Source organism: Myotis daubentonii, chromosome 9 (genome assembly GCF_963259705.1).
Source record: "Myotis daubentonii chromosome 9, mMyoDau2.1, whole genome shotgun sequence".
NCBI classification, from domain to species: domain Eukaryota; kingdom Metazoa; phylum Chordata; class Mammalia; order Chiroptera; family Vespertilionidae; genus Myotis; species Myotis daubentonii.
Genome location: NC_081848.1, coordinates 76,427,190 through 76,447,702, shown reverse-complemented (window position 1 = coordinate 76,447,702; position 20,513 = coordinate 76,427,190). Strand labels below are relative to the sequence as shown.

At 45.0% G+C, this 20,513-nt stretch overlaps 1 protein-coding gene across 4 annotated transcripts in view; it reads right to left on the bottom strand.

Moving 5' to 3' along the window:
- Window positions 1–20,513, bottom strand: part of SLC1A2 (solute carrier family 1 member 2) — a 107,539-nt gene that overhangs the window by 61,933 nt on the left and 25,093 nt on the right. Inside the window, exon 1 of one of the 4 annotated variants that reach the window (XM_059709665.1) lies at window positions 12,342–16,537. The exons of the other annotated variants lie outside the window; for them this stretch is intronic. The gene's annotated coding sequence lies outside the window, so the exon portion shown is untranslated. Of the gene's footprint in view, window positions 1–12,341; window positions 16,538–20,513 lie in introns of those variants that run through there. 4 annotated transcript variants of the gene reach the window in all.

The following is a 20,513-nucleotide window of genomic DNA, read 5'->3' as shown; positions in this document are numbered from 1 at the left end:
ATTTATTTGCTCTCTTGGACAATAATACCCAACTCACTGGGTCATTATAGAGCTTAAATAAGATAATACTTATGAAAGCAGGGGCAGTATTTAACATAACTGATACTCACTTTTAGTTTCCTTGTCTTCAATGACTAAAATGGTGCAAAACCACCTTTAAGACAGTTTATTTACAGTTGTGTTTTAGTAGATCACTTTGGCAACAAATGATGCTTGTGCTTTTTACAAAAAGAAAGTCCCAGATGGCCCATGTGGATCAGAGCCTGGGAAGTTCCCAATGCTGTAAACTTCCACACTGTGGAATGACTGGAGAACCTCTCACGGAACATACTTAAGGAGTGCAGCCTTAAGTATAACACCTCCGGACTTTTGTGAAATCCTCCCCAGGGTAGAGACCTAAGCTGGCCTCAACCCAACGGGTTTGCCCATTTCCAGAAAGGAAAGGCTCACCACCAAAGCAGAAATAAGACACCAAGGAACAGCAAACCTCTAGGCCTGAGTGAAAGACTGGGGCGGGGCGTTTGATCATCCCAAATTGGGGACCTCTTCTAAAAATAAAGATTACACCATGGCCAAGGCACACACTGGCCAGCCCAGTCCCCGTGGGCATGCCGATTCTGAAGTAATTGCTACCCGCCTCTGGTTCATGGAAGAACATGAAAATGCATTTGAAAACTTCACACAGCTCCAACGAACTGGGGGAGATTCATTGGCATGCGCTCTGTGTTTGAGCCACAGAGAACTTGCCCCCAGTTCCAGTGTGCCATGAAGCAAACGGTCTCCTCCAGCTAACACATCCTCCCCACCTCTCCTCCAATCAAGTTCTTAGTCTAACTTCTATTTCTTCTTAGAAACCCAATTCAAGTGCCACTTCCCTTGGGAAGTCTTTGTTGACTCCCAAGTTTGCTTTGTACCCTCCTGCAGGTTCCCTGTGCTTATCTGTGCTTACCTCTCTCAGGGTATTTCTACCCGGGCTGACCTCTTTCAAGGTATTTATCACAATTTACTTGTCTTTTCCCCACTAGAACATAAACTCTTTGAGGGCAAGATATTGATTTATTTGACTCTATCTCCCCCACAGCCAGCATGGCTCCTTGCATATGGTAGGTGCTCAATTATTATATGTTGAATGAGTAAATGAATGAGTAGGCAAATCGATTTTAAAATATGTTGTAGTTACAGGTTCTGTGTGATACTCCGTTTTAGGGGGTAGTGTTTGGAAAGATTAGGAAATCTGAAAAGAAGCAAGAAATGAGAGCAAAAGCACAAACACCTGCATGAGAAAAACCAGTGGTTGGCAGGAAGGTGCGGGTCAGCACCACACGGGACTGGTCGTTCCCTGCTGGTGGCTTTGCTCCAGCTGCCCTGTCCAAGGCTTGGTGGCCCCAGCGCGCATGGGAAGACGCAGCCATGAACCAACCTGAGCTCAGCTAATGAAGCCTTCAGGGGAAACTGGTAAGGATACAGGAAAACAACCATGAAGCTTCCCAAAATGAGCCTTCCCAGTCAGTCCCCCAGACAGGGGAGTCGTTAGGATGTGGACCAAGTGGCTTAATTAGCTGCAGTACCTTTAGGCACCAGCAGAAACCCAGGTAAGATGTCCATAGTTGCCTGGCTCCTTTTGAGCTAGCAGTCCCTGTCTCATTTAGTTTCACCATTGTACAGATGGGGGCTTTCCATTTCCTAAATCAAATCCCCCCAAAAGAGCAAATATATATTTTTTGCCAGGCTATAAAGTAGGTATTGTATGGTTCAACAGAGTGAAACACGTCGTTAGTAAAGATGCACATAGTTTACAACTTTGAGCAAAGTTTCCCAAGGGACAAGTGTGAAAACATAAAAGCAAGTGACCTGGGATCTCACCTTCCTTGATAGAAGGTAGAGGTGGCGCATGAGGAATAATCAGTGACTGGCTAGCAGATGACAGAGGGTGGAGTAGGTTTTCATTGTCTTCTCAGCACATCTCCTTATTATCAGTAACCTGAGGATTAGAACTCTCCAGAGTAATGACTCAGCATGTGCTAAATGCTGAGAGTGACCTCAGCCTTTTTTTTTTTTTTTTTTAAACAAGCCTACAGTGGGGGACTGGCATGCAGATTTGGTAATTTGGACTCCAGCCTGTAGGGTCAGGCTGGACAGCAGTTCCTTCCAGGATCTCTTAAGGAAGATATTTTATACAATGTGAGGAGTGATCACTAGTCATTTTACAGATGAAGAAACAAGATTAAGTCTTTTATCTGTTGTCAAATAGTTAGGAAAAGGCAGAGGTGAGAATCACACCCTGGTCTGCCTCTATCGAAAGTCCAATCCTTTCTCACCATGATATGGCAGCTGCAAGATCCTGGAACTTATCATTGATGTTTCTATCTCTCTCTCCCTCTCCCCTCCTCTCTGAAATCAATAAATATATTTTTTAAAAGATGATAATATATAATCCTTAGATGTTCCTTTAGTTATGGCATCATAGACCAACCTCAACCTCATAGCTCATAATTCTTCAGAAAAACTTATAAAACTAAGTTATTAAAAATTATATCCCCCCAGGATGTTGAGCATATAGGTGGCTTTACGCCAAATTCTTTCCAACTTCAGCCATAGCAACAGGAAATGCAAAATCAAGGGCAGCGGGATGAAGTCACCGGGAACTAATTAGCCGAGGTCCCAGAGCTCCTATGGCCTGTAGTCTCTCCTTGCCCCTGGATCTCAGGCCATGTTGATGCTCTTGATCTGGAACAGATCATTTAACTTAACTCTATGGTTGAAGAAAATGTTCAGAAAAGGATTTTTCATTTGAGATTTTTCACTGAATGATGTGAGGCCTCATTTTCTGGAGAAAGGAAGATGGTCGGTCACACTTTAGCACTAGGGTCTTAGCAATAATGCAAAGCAAATATGACACAGGCTCAATTTTTCCTCATAGAAGATGATGGTGAAGACGAGTTACTGGTAAAACTATACTACAAAGCTGCAGTGATCAAAACAGTATGGTATTGGCATAAAAACAAATACAAAGATCAATAAAACAGAATAGAGAATGCAGAAATAAATCCATACCTGTATGATCAATTAATCTATACCAAAGGAGGCAAGAATATACAATTGGAAAAGAACAGTCTCTTCAACAAATGGTGTTGGGAAAACTAGACAGCCACATTGCAAAAGAATAAAACTGGACCGCTATCTTACACCAAACGCAAAAAATTAACTCAAAACGTATTAAAGACTTGAACAGTATTAAAGAACTGATACTTGAAAACTCCTAGGAGAAAACAGGTCGTAAGCTCCTTGACATGTGTTGGTGGTGATTTTTAAAAATCTGACACCAAAAGCAAAAGCAACAAATACAAAAATAAAGTGGGACTAATTCAAACTAAAAAGCTTTTACACAGCAAAGGACACCATCAACAAAATGAAAAGGCAACTTACGGAATGAGAGGAAGTTACAAGATGGGTGTTGCTTAACTGTATACTATTGAGTGGTTTCTTTTACCCATTAGACTTGATTATCAATAACAGCACTGGGTACACTACTTCCATTTAGAGAGCATAGTAGCTCTGCAGTAACTTTCTTTGCTTGATCCTCAAAACAAGTCTATAAAGGGGACCATTATTATCCCCATGTTATAGACGAGGAAACCTAAAGAATTAACATGCCTAAAAATTACCCAGTAAGCAGCAGAACCACAGAGCTAAGCCTACATCTGTCCAACTCCAAAGCTCAAGTTTTAAGGACGACATCAAGTAACTGAGCAGCCAATTCAAATACTCCATCTTTGGTCTGCTCTAACTAACTAGAGCTTAGGACAGGAGTCAGCAAATAAATCATGGCCCAGCAGATGGCCACAAAGCCTAAAATATTTACTATCTGACCCTATACAAAAAAACTTTGCTGATTCTTGGCTTAGAGGAATGGTAAACCAAATCCCAAATGTTCCATTCTGTTTATTGAGTTCTTTGTAGTACTTGGGATCTATGACTTGTTTTTGAGTCATTAAAATATTTTGTCATTGACCCTGAGTAATACAATAAATTTGGCAGCAGGGGGTAGATAATAAAAGCTAAAGAGATGTGGTTCTAAATATTTACCTCCTGGATCATTGCAGGGCTACTAGTTAACCAAAACCCAGGAGGGTTTTGCCAGTCATGAAGAACTTGGCCCATGGGGTGGACCCACTGCGTGTAGACCAAAGTGCCCACAGGCCTTTCTCTGTCCATGTTGATGGGGGATGTCAGGGGCATCCTTTCACCAGCTGGCAGCCAAACTGAAAACTAGCTGCTTAGAAGGCTGCCAGCATGCTAAGCCAATAGAAACAGTGACGAAGAGGGCAGTAAGTGAGGCAATGAGCAACTATTTATTTTATTCATTGTTTTCAAACAGAGAGAGAGGTGTGTGGTAAGCTTCATGTAAAACAGACATCTGAGTCATCCCAGAAGCAGGGCGTTCTCAAGTCATAAAGCACACGGTGGTCCAGAGTCAGGTCTTTCCACTGGCTGACGACTGTGCCAAGAATCTTACCAACACTAAATTGCCACACAACCCAGTGTGGATCCAAAACTAAAAAATCAATGATTCTTTATTATCTGACCCCACGTATGTGCTGAAGATTGACCTGTCAAATGAGGCATTGGCACTGGATACCTCTGTGGTTCCTTCCAGCTCTATGAGTGAGTGGAGTGGAAGCTCTTCTAAGAGTGTAGAAATAATCCTGGAATACGTTACTATTCCTCATAATTCATCATAGCTCCTTTACCCAATTAGTGTTCTTATAACTATCATCAATGTTATCATTGTCATCATCCTAACTTACAGCATACATAATAAGTAGCCAGCATTTATTAAGTGCTCTGAATGGACTAGATGTCATTTGTTGAGGTCACTGGAATATGTGTGAGAACATTCTATAATGGGGTCAGTAAACTATATCCAGCCCACTGCCTGTTTTTGCAAATAAAGATTTATTAGAACACAACCAGGCCCATCATTTGTTTACCTATTGTCTATGGTTGCTTTTGCATTACAAGGGAGGGTTGAGTAGTTGCTGACCCCTGCTCCGCACATCTGCTGCTCTTGCTTACCTAATATCAATTTACTACTCTTTTGGTTGTAGCCTCCTGTCTTCGCCCAGAGAACTTCTCTTTCTGACTCTGTGGTTTGGGTGGAGTTGACCCATTGCCTATCTCAGGCCTGGCAAATCAAGATCCTCACTCCCTTGGCCACAAATATTCAGGAGTGGGATTGGTCCTAAGAATTTTATGGGAAATAGTGGGAAGGAAAATCTCTTTTTCTGCTGAGGTTTCTGAGCTAAGATGCAAGTCCAGAGCTGTCAAAAGCCAGCATGGAAATGACCTGCCTGTAGTTGAAGACAAAGAGAAGTGGAGAAAGAATGAGGTCTGCCATAAGATTTTAGCTTCTGGATCCAACTATGCCTGATGCTATCCTAGACTTTTCAGCTAATACGCCAATACCTTCTCTTGTTAGCCCGAGTGAGATTAAGTTAGGTTTCTATCACCTGCAACAGAAACAAAACAATCCTTTGAAATAGACATAGTTACTTTCCAAACTAAGACTTACCTGCCCAAAGTCACATAGCTAGTGAGAGGCAGAGGCTAGGACCCAGTCTACACTGAGCTCTCCGAGGTGAAGGAACCAGAAGATCTAGGACCAGGAACAGAACTAACAGTTGGTTTTCCTGTCTTGGAAGAGGGAACCTTCCAAACCATATCACTGTTCTCTAGAAGGTGTTTCTTTGGGGAATCATCCTGTTTTCTACTTGTGACTATCCCACAACAAGGCCCAGTGGAGTATTGGCTTCTCGTGTGGCAATTTGGAGGAAGTTATAGAAAAAGTGATTCCATAGCCACTTTTCAGACTCCCATTCTTGCCATACTCAACTGGGAAAAGAATTTTCTGGGGGAAAAGCTGACTTCCCTCTATTGGAGCATCCAGTCATCCAGCAATCTTCATATGTAAACAGGCAGTCTCCATGCAGGGAGCATGACTGTGGGCCAGGCCCCTTCTGTAGAAATAAATAAATTAGGGTAGCCTTTGCTGAAACACAGATTCCATAAAATCTCACCTAACTGGAACCATCCATCCTACACGGCATCTTCTTACATTCTGCTTTGAAGAGATGGAGAGGCTCCAGGAGAAGGATAGGGCAGGATATGGAAACAGAGCTCTCAGGGAGGGCTCTGGTGGTATGCCACTCAATGCGACACCATCACCAGCTGGGGGACTTTGAAATCAAGACGAGTCCTCATTTTGAATGAGACAAGATCTTGGGGGACATGCGAGACCCTCTGTGTTCTGGTGCCAACACACCAAACCAAGAGGAAGATATTAATTCAGGAATTTCTAACAATTTTCAACCACAAGAGTTAAGCATAAGTTCAAAAAAAAGGAAGGATAAATGGATAGATAAGTGGATAGATGGGTGAATGATTAGATAGATAGATAGATAGATAGATAGATAGATAGATAGATAGATACAAAATTACACACTTACATTTGTATCTACAAAGATTACAGACAATATTTCTGGAAGGTTCACAGGACACGTTAATAGTGGTGGCCTCCGAGGAGAATGTGCCCCTGGGCATCAGGTGAGAGGGAGACTCACTGGTCAGTGCACATCTCTGGCAGAGCTTGAATGTTTTGCCATGTGTTTATTACTATTTCAATGTAAGAACCAAAAATAAGAGGGAATTATCAGAATACCTAATGACAAACCCCTATTGGCTTCCTCTCCTAATGACCAGACCCCATTTTCTTGCGCTTCCTGGTTAAGCTTTCCCCTCTGAGAATCTGTTATATCGGCCATTGCAGAATTTACCCTGACGTGAGCTCTACTCACGTGTCATTTCCCTGAGCAGAGAGAAGCAGCTCATGCCAGGTAAATAAGTTTCATGGCACCTGCAATTTGGGGTTGGCCCTAGCTCAAAGGTAAAGGAGAGAGGGTGGCATGAGAGTCCAAAGTTTGGGTCACAAAGCCTCCGGGTCACCTGGGCACAGCCAGGTGCAGGACAGAGTTTGGTTTCCCTGGCTGGTCTCAGCCTGGTCCCCACGGCACTCAAAGTCCTCAGGAAGATCTGAGCTCCCAATTGACTTTCGATGGTGGACAAATTTGGCAACTTCAAGAGAATGGGATACAAAACAGAACTGTTCAGCATGACTCTATGCCCCGTACCCCAGTCTCTCTCTCTCTCTCTCTCTCTCTCTCTCTCTCTCTCTCTCTCTCTCTCTCTCACACACACACACACACACACACACACATACACACATTTCATGGGAAGAACATGGAAGCTCTGGTGTTATAGCCCAGTGCTACCACTCTGTTGTTCCATGATGCCCAGCACCTCACATTCATCCTGAAAGCCTCAGTTTCCCTTTCCAAAAGGAAAGGGAAAGAGAACTATACAGAAGACTAGAGGCCCAGTGCACAAAATTCATGCATTGCAGGGGGGGGGTCCCTCAGCCCGGCCTGCACCCTTCCCAATCCTGGACCCCTCGGGGGACGACTGGCAGCTGGACATCCCTCTCACAATCTGGGACCGCTGGCTCCTAACCGCTCACCTGTCTGCCTGCCTAATCCCCCTAACTGCTCTCCCCTGCCAGCCTGATCCCCCTAACTGCTCTCCCCTGCCAGCCCGATCCCCCTAACTGCTCTCTCCTGCCAGCCTGATTGCCCCTAACTGCTCTCCCCTGCCAGCCTGATCTCCCCTAACTGCCTCTCCCTCAGCCCCCACCACCGTGGCTTTGTCCAGAAGGACATCTGGTCTAATTAGCATATTACCCTTTTATTAGTATCGATTATATTGGATGCAATCATTTCTGCTAAGGGCTGCGCCTGCCACATAATAGCTATACTGTCCCTTCCTGTTTCCCCTTCCCCTTTGGCTATTTCAGAAACAAGGGAATGCTTTGTAAAAAATTCAGTGACTGAAAGACAACATAAACCTCTGTCCAAATGAACTTTCAGGCTTAGAAAGCTCTGCAGACACTCCAGAGCGTCTCTGATCTCTGTACTCTTACGTAACAAGTTACATAAGGGCCATCTTATTCCCCCAACATGCCCTCTCGGATTACAATGTGCAGGCTAAGGTCAAAGGAAATTATGTAAGCATAATCCCAGGAAATCAGCACACAGAGCAGGGACCAGCTCATGAAGCAAAAACAGTAGCATGTATGTGAGAGTGAATCAATCGCTCAGAGGACAGCAACTGCTGCACATCATAAAACATAGGTTGAGTACATTTGGCTGAGAATGGGGAGGAGATCATCAATATATTTTTTAAATGGTCCCAACCTGAATAGAGGCTGGGACAGCAGTAGACCCCAGTCTTGAAGGGCTACATGTTAACCTCTTAAGTGCTGCCTCCCAAGGAGGTGGGGCAAGGGCTAGAGGGGGGTGGGGGAAGGAGAGAGGGAATTGAGACTTGGGGGGCAGGGGCACTTTACCAACAAGTATGAAAATATTTCAGTATTTTAACCACCAATGGCTTATCAGCCCTGGAGGAGAGACAGTTCTGAAATAGTCCTATTATTGAAAATCTGTGAAACCATGTCAAAAAACAACCAACATGTGAAGCATCACAAGGAACACACAAAAAGATTCTCAACCACCTTAGAAATCGGGTTGTTTTCATTTGATTTGCCCCACCCTGTATTTTTGAACATTTTTTTTCTGTTTTCAGATTTTCACTTTTAAAACAATGCTATAGTCATATGTCATGCTGTATAATTAAATTTTATTTTGAGGAATGGTGACTCAGCTGTCTAAAGAACAGTATCTGGAAGAGATACTGGAAGAGAACAGTATCTATCTTTTAATGCAGGAAAATATAAACTTTCCACTAGAAAAAACTAAGAAGCTGTTGTTTATACTAGTAGAGGGTGTTATCAGGGAGGTCCTCTGCTCTGTGCACTGAATTTACTTTTGAGCTCCCCCAACACAGATACTGACAAAAGATAACCTCTGTCTGAAGTGACTCTGAGGTTTCCACTCTGGAAACAAAACTGATAACCTGCCCAGAAGAGATCAGGGTTTATTTCTCTCCAAGGGAGTGCACCTCCTGGAAGAGTGTGGTACCTTTTAGTCTCTCCTTTAAAATTAGATGAAAATGCAGAACCTCTTTTCCTAGTCTCAAATCTACTTCCCCTGGCGCAGACACAGAGGCCCTAGGAATTCATACATCAGAAAACAGTAGCCCATGCTGGTCCCGGACATTGCAATTCAGTCCTGGGACATCTTCCCCAGAACGAATAATAACTCCAAATGCAAGTGGGACTTCCATCACAGCCCTTCTCTGACACATTGTGAACTTCAAACAAGTCACAAACACCCACACTAGCATGTCTGTAATGTCAGCACACCATCTTCGAATGAGGGCAACCCATTATCTGTGCACCAAAATAATAACAATTAATAATAATAATAACATCTGTAACATCTGTGCACCAGGATCTGAGCCCTCCATTCACACACACACACACACACACACACACACACACACACCAACCAATCTGGTGTATTCGAAAGACTGATGAACTTGATGATAGGTGTACCAACGTTGTGAAATTCCTAGAAGACTTCTGCCTAAACTCCTACTGCAGTGCCCAGTGGTCATTTCATAGCAGATGAGACATCTTTGGGAACCAAAGTACATGCCTGAGAAGTGGCCCTACTGAGAATTCAGACCTTTGTTTTCTGTCATTTAAAAAAATATATATGTATTTTTACATCTGAGACACAAATATTTTCAGTTATTAATTTGTTCTTTCACACATCCATTCAGTTGACATTTACTGAGTATCTACTCTGGGCTTGGCACATGTGACAGATACAGCAGTGGACACAATAGAAGCTTAAATACTAAAGGAGGGAGAAAGTAAACAAATAATGTCATATATGAGTAAGTACTGTAAAAAACAATGAAGTGATGTAGTGGTGGGTGGGATAAAGAGCATTATTTTATAGGAGGCAGTCCAGAGGGTGGCATTTAATCGGTGACAACGAAAGTAGGGGTGACCAGAAGGGATCTTGGGGAAAAGTATGCTGAGTGAGAACAGAAGGTGCAAAGGCCCTGGGGCAGAAGCAAGCTGGTAAATTCTAAGAACAGCAAGGAGGATCTCCTCACTACTCTGCCCACAGGCAAAATTCTGGGAGGGCTTGTTGAGTGGGATTAAGAGGCTGTCAAGGGTGGGGGGGGGGGGAGGAGACATATGTAATACTCTTTGTAATACTTTAAGCAATAAAAAAAAGAGGCTCTCCCTGAAAATGCACTTACAGAAAAGTACAGTTTACAACTTCAGACTCCTGAAGCCTTTTATCCCATGGGCCCTGGTCAAGAACCTCTATTCTACTCCCACCACTGAAGATTGTAGCTTCATGGCAGCTCCAAAAGACTGTGACCTGGTTGCTATCCTCATCGGGTGAGAGAGAAACAAACATGAGACACATCCATTCCTTAGGCCAGCAGTTCTCAACCTGTGGGTCACGACCCCTTTCACAGGGATCGCCTAAGACCATCGGAAAACACATATATAATTACATATTGGTTTTGTGATTAATCACTATGCTTTAATTATGTTCAATTTGTAACAATGAAAATACATCCTGCATATCAGATATTTACATGACGATTCATAACAGTAGCAAAATTACAGTTATGAAGTAGCAACGAAAATAATTTTATGGTTGGGGGTCACCACAACATGAGGAACTGTATTTAAGGGTCGCGGCATGAGGAAGGTTGAGAACCACTGCCTTAGGCGATGTGCTGGGCTGAATTTCCAAAGGAACAGGAGGCCCCGCCCTCAGTGTGAGGCACTGAGAAATCAACCTGGGGCAGTGACCAGCAAAACCAGGGGCCTGGGCCTGCTCGCTGCTCCCTCTCTCTCTACAGAGAAGAGCCTGTCGAGTCCTGAGCACCTGATCGGCCCAGATTCCACTGCTGCCCTGAGTGGGACAGGAGGCGGTCAGAGAATTGAAGCGCTCCATTAGGCGAAGCAGCCCTGTTTCAGACAGAGAGCGAGTAACCGACAGATACTTCGGGTCAGTCTCTAAGTTAAGCTTTGAATGCCCCAAGAGCACAAAATTAATCACAGGAATTTATAAAGAACAGTAAGTAGGGCGAGGTAAGCAGCGTGCGGAACCCCAGCCACCCACTGCAGGACGCTCAGGGCGCCTGTTTCGCATTCCGCCTTCTCTCCATCCCCACGGACTCTCCGTGCTAAGACCATCACGCCCGATAATTCCTGCTAAATACCAGGGTTCCAATTGCTGTTCCACCATAAAACACTTCATAAACCGTGCGGACTTGGCTCCTGGTTTTTGCAAGCACAGCCTGGCCCTCCCTCCTGCCTCCTCTTGGCAGGCACCCCACCTTCCTGCTCAGAGCCCTCTGCGGAGCCCCAGGAAACCCGGCCCTCTGCCTGCTACTGTACTGCCGCTGAGGGCATCTGCTGGGCGGAGGAACCGCTGGCTGATTTCACACCGGATCACAGTGCACGGCTCGCTGGGTGCCAATCATGACACCATCCGGGAAGGCTGGAGCCTCCCAGGGACACCGCTGGGACTGGGAGGGTCCAATGGAGACAGGCAGGGGGAGGGGTGTTGAGGCTTACCCCTCCCCACCCTCACCAAGTGCACCAAGAAATACACACTCCAGGCAAAGGGCAGGGGCTGGCAACTATGATCCCCTTACCCCCAAGACTCTGTCCTTGTCTAAAATAAAGTGCATGTTATTTATGACTGTGGGTGGACACAATGATTGAGACCCAGCCTCTTTGTGAAAATCACAATAAATCCTATTGCTGGTGAAGTCTAAGTAACAGCCAGTGTTTTAAGTGCTTTACATTCATTTAACTCATTTTCTCATTGAAACCTCACAACCACCGTATAGGAGTGGCATTATTTTAAGACCCACTTTGCAGATGAGAAAACTGAGGCGCAGAGCAATTAAATAACTTGCTCAGGTCTCATCGTTGTTAAGCAGAGGAGCTGAGTTCCATACTCAGACCTGTGTTCTTAATGTATTTTAACTACGACTGCTTTCTGTTTGAGGCTCCCAGCTCCTGCAGCTCTGGGGTCTGGCTAAGAGCACTGATATCTCCCTCCCTGAGCCTCCATGACTGGTCCGTCTCCTGCCAGCCCTCCAGCCCTCCCTGTGCTTCCCAGAGGTCTGCATAGTCACCGGTGTCTCCAGCAGCCCACTCAGAATGGGCAGAGTGTCTAGTAGACACACAGGACTGTGGGTGGACACAATGATTGAGACCCAGTCCCTGCCACAAGGGGATTGGTTTGTAGCAGAGAAGTGACATGTACACCGGGGCAACTAACTATAGAAATGCGACCAGATTCCAGGCTCCGTGAGGGCAGGCTCGTATGACATTCACTGTGCAACCATAGAGAGTGCTCGGGCACTGTTTGTTGTCTGACTGAAAGAATAAAAGTCAGGACCTCAGTCCATGAGCTTCTCTTCTGGCTTGCTCTCTTCTGAAATAACAAAGTCGGGAATGACTTTCCAGGTGCAGCGACAGTTCAGCTGAGACTCCGAGACTTGGTAAGATCTGACAAAGCAGAAAGAAGGAGTGGAGGAATCAGGGCAAGGCTCCCCATCCTGGCTCCACACCCCTTGGGCTGAGGCTAGAAGAAGAGCCTGTGTTCATAGGAGAGGTTCTGTAGGCAAGCAGCAGAGAATGCTGGGTAGTTGGAAAGATCGTTTCAGATCACACAGGTGCCCCAAGGCCAAAGGAAGTTAGACTTTGGAAAAAAAGACACCTCTGAAGATAAAGATTTAAGATTTAACTATTTCAATCAGCTCTTCAATGGAGAGAACAGGCAAGAAAAAAAAAATAACCTTAAGAAGAATGAGAGTTGAATCTTTGCAAAACAGCTCCCTGTGGGGAAAGAGGAGGAAGAAGAATCCTCCAAAACTCAGACAGGAAGGAGCCATGAGGAGGCAGCAGAAGCATGAAGGTGTCATAAGGAACAATCCTAGGGGCTTTCCCAACAGCAACTTTGGAACACTGCCAGCAAAGGGGTCCCCCAATCTAGTCTGCACTGGACAGATGTGGCTGCTCTCTATGCTGGCTCTTCTGAGACATCACCCTCTATCTCTGTGGCCTTTGGACCACCTTAAAGACAAGCACAGATTCTGAGCTGATTTTACCCCATGGGCAAAATCCAATCCAGTAATAGGTTCTGCCTGGTGCACTGTGTTGAGAAGGATTCTGAAGCTGAATCAACGTTCTAGGATTGATCAGCAATCTCTGCCACGGACACAAAATTGTGTTGTGGCCACATACGTGCCATCCTGCTTTCAGCAGTGTGCATTTACTTGAGTTCTTAGTTCCAGGCTCATTTAGAGCAGAGGCTATTGTGTTTAACTTTGTGTCAGCCCCCTGCTGGGTAGACGTTAGGGAAACAATGATCACTGTGCTCAGCAAATGTTTGTGAAATGATCACACTCCTTTGTTCCTAAGAAAAATACAGATAGAAGCTGGATGCTGTGAGCTTTAGAAACACAGAAGTGACAGAAGAGCCCTCTCTCTGAAGCCGGCTTCCCATTCTGTCCCTGCCTGGAGCCAAACTCCCTGTGACAGGCCTAGGCTCCACCTGGGTGGAGGGTGGGTCATTCCTGTTCAGGAAAGCGCCCAGCCCGAGGACAGCACCCAGCCCTTGTCACCAGAGGCGGGGTTGCTAACACAGCGAGTGGATTCTGGAATGGGTGAGTAGAGCCTCTAGGAGCAGCCTGTGAGCCCAGACTAACAGGGAAGCCTTCCTCAGGCATCTGCTTTGACAAAAGAGATAGTCAATGCAAAAAGCAGGAGCAAGCCCGGCTTGGCTTCCCCTGTGGTTGGTGACAGAACTGCCTTGAACTGGGTTGGGCCAGCAAACACTCATTTCTGAGGGCCTCCTCTCAAGCAGTGATTGATGAGCAAACCCAGTATTCCTCTTGGCTGTCCCCCAACCCTCTGCAGGCTGCCTCATAGGTAGCGATTGCTCAGTGAACAAGACAGAAATATTGCATTTAAAGAACTCCTCACTAGATGGAGAGGAAGGCGAACAGGTGAGAAGTTATGATCCAAGAGATAAATAACACTCGAGGAGGAGAAAAGAGGAAGATAATGATTAATTGCCCAAGGAACTGATGTAGACGCACGCCAGGGCTGCTGGAGTTACGACAACAGAGATGGATGAACAGTTGGAAACACAGTCCCGAAGGAGAAGGACATGTGCTGGGTTTGGAGAGTGTGGGTAGACTTCCCACAGGGGGAGGGGTGGGGAGAGGAGACATCAGGCAGAGGGACTGGACAGCGAAAGCTCAGACACAGGATGGGAAAGGCAAGGTCCAGAAACAGGTGCAGCATCATGGGAGGTGAACCTGGGAGCAATATTTGAAGCAGAGACATGAAGCAGGGGTCACGGCAGTGAAGTAAGAAGCTCCAATTAAAGTGCGGACTATACAGTTGAAAAGAAAGATTAAACACCAAGGCCGAGAGTTGGGAAGAAATCAATGATACAAAGGGAATCAAAGACCTACGGTTCACTGGGAACAAGAAATGAAAGGAAGTGATGGATTAAGGGGCAGTTTTCTCTGAGTCCTTTGAAACATGGATTCTTTCTGTGGCCCACAGACCGCCACCTCCTCCAGCAAAGGCCCAGGGCTTGGTAATCAACAACTCAGATGGTTTGTTCTGGTAAGACCATGGAGCCGTCTTCCATGTCTCACCGCCTTTTCCTCTACCTTGTCCTCGTCCCTGATTTTCAGGGCCCTTCCCTCCACCCAGGAAAGTCCTGGGAAAGTCCTGGTCTCGCCATATCAAAGACAAGTATCCAATGCACTTACTCCTCAGGGGACACCTGCGTTTTACAGATGCCTGGCCCAGGTGCTTGCAATTCCACTTGTTCATCCATGACTTCCTACTTGCTGCATGCCCGGGAGAGGGTGGAGAGGGCAACACGCAGTCCTTGGGCTCAGGGCGCTCACAATGTAGCAGTTGCAAAGGCCATTCTAGTCCATTTTGTACTTATTTTTCCCAGGAGAGGGCAGATGTCCCATATTTGGGATGGTTCTGAAGATGGGCTCTCGAAGCAGAGACCTAGATACAAATCCCAGCTCCACCTCTTACCAGCTGAGAAACTTGGGGTGAATTTCTTAATGTCTCTGCGCCTCGGTGTTTTCCTTTTATGAAATGAAAAGCCTGAAGGGGCTCACCCATGCAAAGGGCTCAGCACAGCTCCTGGCACATGGTAGATACTCGGTAGCTTTCTGCCAGGATGTGCCGGGAAATACTGGAACCTCGCTACTGATTTTCAGGAAACATGGGCTGGCAATCGATGACAAGAGGACATCTCCCCGGTCCCCAAAGGCTGAATGAACCGGTTACTCATGAACTCTTCTTGTTCCAGTTCCTTAGTACAGATCAAGAAACCAAAAAAACTCTTCCCAACCATGTTTTATTTTACAGGATAGAAGATGCTGTCAACATTTACTTTGACATTGCCTTCATCAGCCTGGTGTTGGCCACCTCAGACCTTCTCTCTCCGGATCCCTACAGAAGCCCAAAAGGTACACATGTTTTCCCTGGATTAAGAGAGAAGGTAAAGAGACGCTGTGTTTGTGAAACTCACCCAAGGTCCTAGAGCGAAGAAGTTGCAGAGCTGGGATTCAAACCCAGGTCTTGCTGACCACCTCATGCTGCTTTCTGGCTCCTGTCTTGAGCCAGACCTGAAGCCCAGGTGCCAGGGGCTCCTTCCACAAAATTGCTCTGAGATAAGATTTATCCCAGCTTCTCAATTCCAGGCCCTTGGCTGAAGCCACGAACCTTTTGATGGCTCATTCCAAAACCCTTAGCTGCCCTATCAAGCTTGATGGGGAAGATGCCTGACCGGGGTTGGAGCATCTCTCTGGACGTAGACCTTGGGGTGAGAGACCTCCTACCAGGCGTGAGAGGCACCCTCAACTCAGAGCCTAGAAAAGGTCAATGGAAGGGACCTTAATATCCCCCTCTTTGACCTCCTAAACCTTGAACCCACCATCTCTCTGGAAAAACATGCTAAGCCCACCAACATTTTTACTTCCATATAGAGATTGTCGTATAGAGTGAACCCATTTACCCATTATCCTCTTATAATGGATTGAGCTGACCCACCTTTATTTAAGAGATTAACCATAATAGTATACTAATTAATGATCACTGGCATCTATTGAGTACTTAGTCAGCTATCCACCAATAACCCAGTGAAATAGACATTATCATTGGCTCCAATTTATTCTTTAAAATCTTATAAGCTTACCAACCATTGAGAAAAATTTCACACCTAGAAGGGTCCCTAGAAAGCCTTGGGTCTGGCCATTTTGCAGATAACGGGCCAAAGACACAGGCAGCTGCCAGATGACAGAAGTGTCCTACTGGGGACACACTGGGACAAGAGGCCCCTGGAATAAAAGAAAAAAGCTTGAGCCCGGCTGGTGTAGCTCAGTGATTGAGCATTGGCCCATGAACCAGGAGATCACGGTTTGATTCCTAGTCAGGGCACATGCCCGGATTTCGGGCTCGATCCCTAGTGTGTGTGTGTGGGGGGGGGGGGGGGGTGGTGTGCAGGAGGCAGCCGATCAATGATTCTCTCTCATCATTGATGCTTCTATCCCTCTCTTCCCCTCTGAAATCAATAAAAACATTTCTTTTAAAAAATATTTTTTAAAAAAAACGCTTGAAACCAACGGCCCTGTATTGGCCCACCTCTTCAGGGGTGTCTCTTCTGCCCTAGCATCATGGCTTTCAACCAGGGGCAATTTTGTAACATCTGCAGCTATTTCTGGTTGTCACAGCCAGAGACTATCGGGATGCTACTCCTAGATAGAGACTGGGTTGCTGTTCAACACCTCACACAACAAGGAATTATCTGGCCCCAAATGCCAACGGTGCCAAGATGGAGAAACGCTGCCCTCATAGAAGTCAGAGAGGGCAGAAAGACCCAGAATGAGCATGAACATGCCTCACACTTCCCACCCCTGACCAGAGCCCACTCCCTCCTCCCCTCAGCCAAGGCACTCATCTATAACCCCATGTGTACATGAAATATTCCAGAAGACAGGCCCAGCCCTACCAAAAATATGCCGCATCTCTTATTCAAAATTCACCGAGTTGCCTCAGTTCTAAGATATACACTGTACCCACATTTTTATATTTCTGAAAATGGAATGTGACCTATAATTAGTTCCCCCCCAAAAGGCTGTTATAAAATCAATGGAAACGTTTATGAATAATTACATATTAGATCAGAGAAACATGGTAGTTTAAAACATAATGTTTAGACTGAAATAGACTCCAGTAGATGATAGTGCGTGATGTAAAATTTGCTTGAATTCCAAGAACAAGGCTTCCAAGAATTTCTCCCCGTGCAAGCTCCTGCGGCCAGTGTGAGTTCACATTCCTGCACCTATTGGCAGAAAAGCTTCAAGCACAGACTTTTCTTCAGGATGAAAAAGGATCAGCGGCCAGAGGGTTGGTGGGTGAGAACAACCCTGTGGGCTCACCTTTATAGCTAAGCATCCTGAGGCCTGCTCTCCGTCCTGCTGGCCCTCGGTGCCTTCTTCCCGCATCACCACTCTTTTTCTCTCCCATAACCAGCACTATTTCCAGGATTAGCACGTAGGGGTATAATGGGGCTCATGCCTGCTGACCATCTTGTGTCACAGCAGGGATGTTGAAAATCAGCAGGGGGTACTCCGCACGCCAGCTTTGGAGTGAGGCCAGTCCCAGACCCAGACTCAACACCCTGGCTGACTGTCTCCCTGGACAAGCTAGGTAGCTCTGTGGGCCTCTTTTTCACGTGTAGAGAGTGGCAGGGGGTGAATAACAGTCCTGCCCACAACAGACTTGTTTTTCTCTTTAGATAGAATTAAAATTATTCTGTGAAAGAAAGGACACGTGCCCCGCTGCCCATTACAGTTGGGGGGTCTTCTGAGCAGGTTGTAAGACACCCGGTGACAGTGATTCTGAAGACTCTTCAGCCTTGCACTGGCCATGCTTTAGGTTTCCCAAGTGGATGGAATGGCACCAAATACACTGGAGTTAGGGGAGCCTGGACTTTTGTTTTTTTCCCCAAATTCATCGTCACAAACCTATAATCAACCTATAGAAATCACAAGTTGATTTTGAACAGGGATGTTACAGGCAAGTGCCATAAAATTTACAAGGATAAGACTGTTGACATTCCTCTGGTGTCCCTGGATCACAGAAAGGCTCAGTTGGAAAGAATTCACTCATGTTCATGTGCTTCTCTGGCCAAGTGTTGTGGTCATGCATGTACTAAGGTTGCTAAGGCTCCCGGCAACTCTAGGGCTCACCTGGAGCTCTGGGCAGAATGCCTGTGGTTGGGACACGGGCAGAAAGAGAGATACTTTTTCATCAAGAACATATTTCGTCAAACTAGTTAATTAACTTAGTTTTAGATCCCTCTGAAAGCAGCAAATACGAATAACATGACTTTCATCAGACAGGATTTGGCTTTGCACAAATAAGTTCATTTGGAAATCATGGGTGACAATATCAACTGGATTTAGTTTTTCTGGAAATAGGTAAAAAGTATTATAAATCTGTTTATGTTCATGGACCTGGTAATCTCAATTTGGAAAAATGTGCATAAAACAATCTCCAAAAAGAAATAAATTCAATTCAAACAAAGATGATCATTTAGGGATCTAAAACTAAGTTAAATAGGTTTTAATTTACTTTTTAAACTCTTAACTTTTATAGTAAGAGTTACATATAATGCTTGCAATAAAAATTTATAAAATTTAAAAACCCAACTTTTCCACACTGCATGCTTTCTGATTACTTAAATCATTGCTATTAGCAGTTTCTGCTTCATTTGACTTACTTTTTCCTACCATCTTGTTCAGCTTTTGAAAACAAAAATTAACATGTAAAAGGATGAAGAATTTGAATATTGTCCCAATTCTGATAAGCCCGAAAACTGTGCCCAAAATATAGTGATCACACAAAAGAAATGTACTGAAGGACTAAATGAACATCAGCCATTTTCTTGCCAATTCTGAAGGAAAAAAAGAAGCAAATTGAAGGGAATAAATAGCACGCGGAGCTGAGGATCATTGTAACACCCACACTCTGTGACGTAAGAGGAAAGAGAAATGCTTAACAGGGTCCCAGAGTAGCACATTGGAGCAAAGACCTTACATATTTAGCAATGTCACAAAATACTCATAAACCCACCACACCAAGCACAGGTAGCAGTGAATGTCACTTACACTTTGCCTCTGAATCAATGCCCATGAGCTTCTACAGTGCGGTTAACTGGCTGACAGCACAATCTTTTTTTTCCTTTTCATTTTAAAATATATTTTTATTGTTGATAGTATTACAGATATCTCCAGTTTTCCTCCGCTTTCCCCCCTCCCAGTACCTACCCCCCGCCCCCCCCCAGGAAGTCTTCAACACCCTATTGCCCATGTCCATGGGCTACACATATAAACATGTAAGTTCTTTAGTTTATCTCTTCTTGTCCCCTAACCCCACACCAAGGTATGTCAGTCGGTTCCATGTCTCCCTGCCTTGGGTCTCATTTTTGTTGGCCAATTCATTTTGTTCATTAGATTCCACGAATAGGTGAGATCACGTGAATCCATCCACATCGCCCTGCACACACAACTGGAAATACAGGTACCACACAGCAGGTAAATGGCAGAGCTGGGATTTGTGAGCTTTTATCTGGATCAATTTCTTCAACAGGGGTCGCCAAAGACACTAACATTAGAACCTCTAGAACAGCGGTTCTCAACTTGTGTGTCGAGACCCCTTTGGTGGTCGAACGACCCTTTCACAGGGGTCGCCTAAGACCATCCTGCATATCAGATATTTACATTACGATTCATAACAGTAGCAACATTATAGTTATGAAGTAGCAACGAAAATAATTTTATGGTTGGGTCACAACATGAGGAACTGTATTTAAAGGGCCAGAAGGTTGAGAACCACTGCTCTAGAAAGAGACTGGGGTTGAATGCAGAAGATGGATCATTAAGGACGATGTCTCATACTTTCTGGGTGCTTAAGTTTTTCAAGATGCAATCCCAGAGGATGATTTTGGTAGAAGGTACAGCTTTTCTAACTTGTCTCTAAACATCTTGTTCGTATGTTTTGTAAGCAATCATTGAGGGCGGGGGGGATTCTATATGGAATTTTCTATAAATTTTATCTATTCATTGATTCATCCAATACATATTCATTAAGGAGCACGCCATGTGCCTGGTATATTGTCAGGCACTGGGGTGTGGAAATCCACACATTTTCTCCACCATCCTGAGACATTTCAGAACCAACTGTATTTCTGATAAACCTGTCACGCTTCCTCATTTTTACTCTTCTTTCCCTGAACCTTTACATTTTTAGGGAATTCCTGGTTCACAGAGGAAGCTCACATTATTTCAACCCCTAGGAAAAACGAGTGTTCCTTCCAAATACCAAGATAGGCTCCAATGAG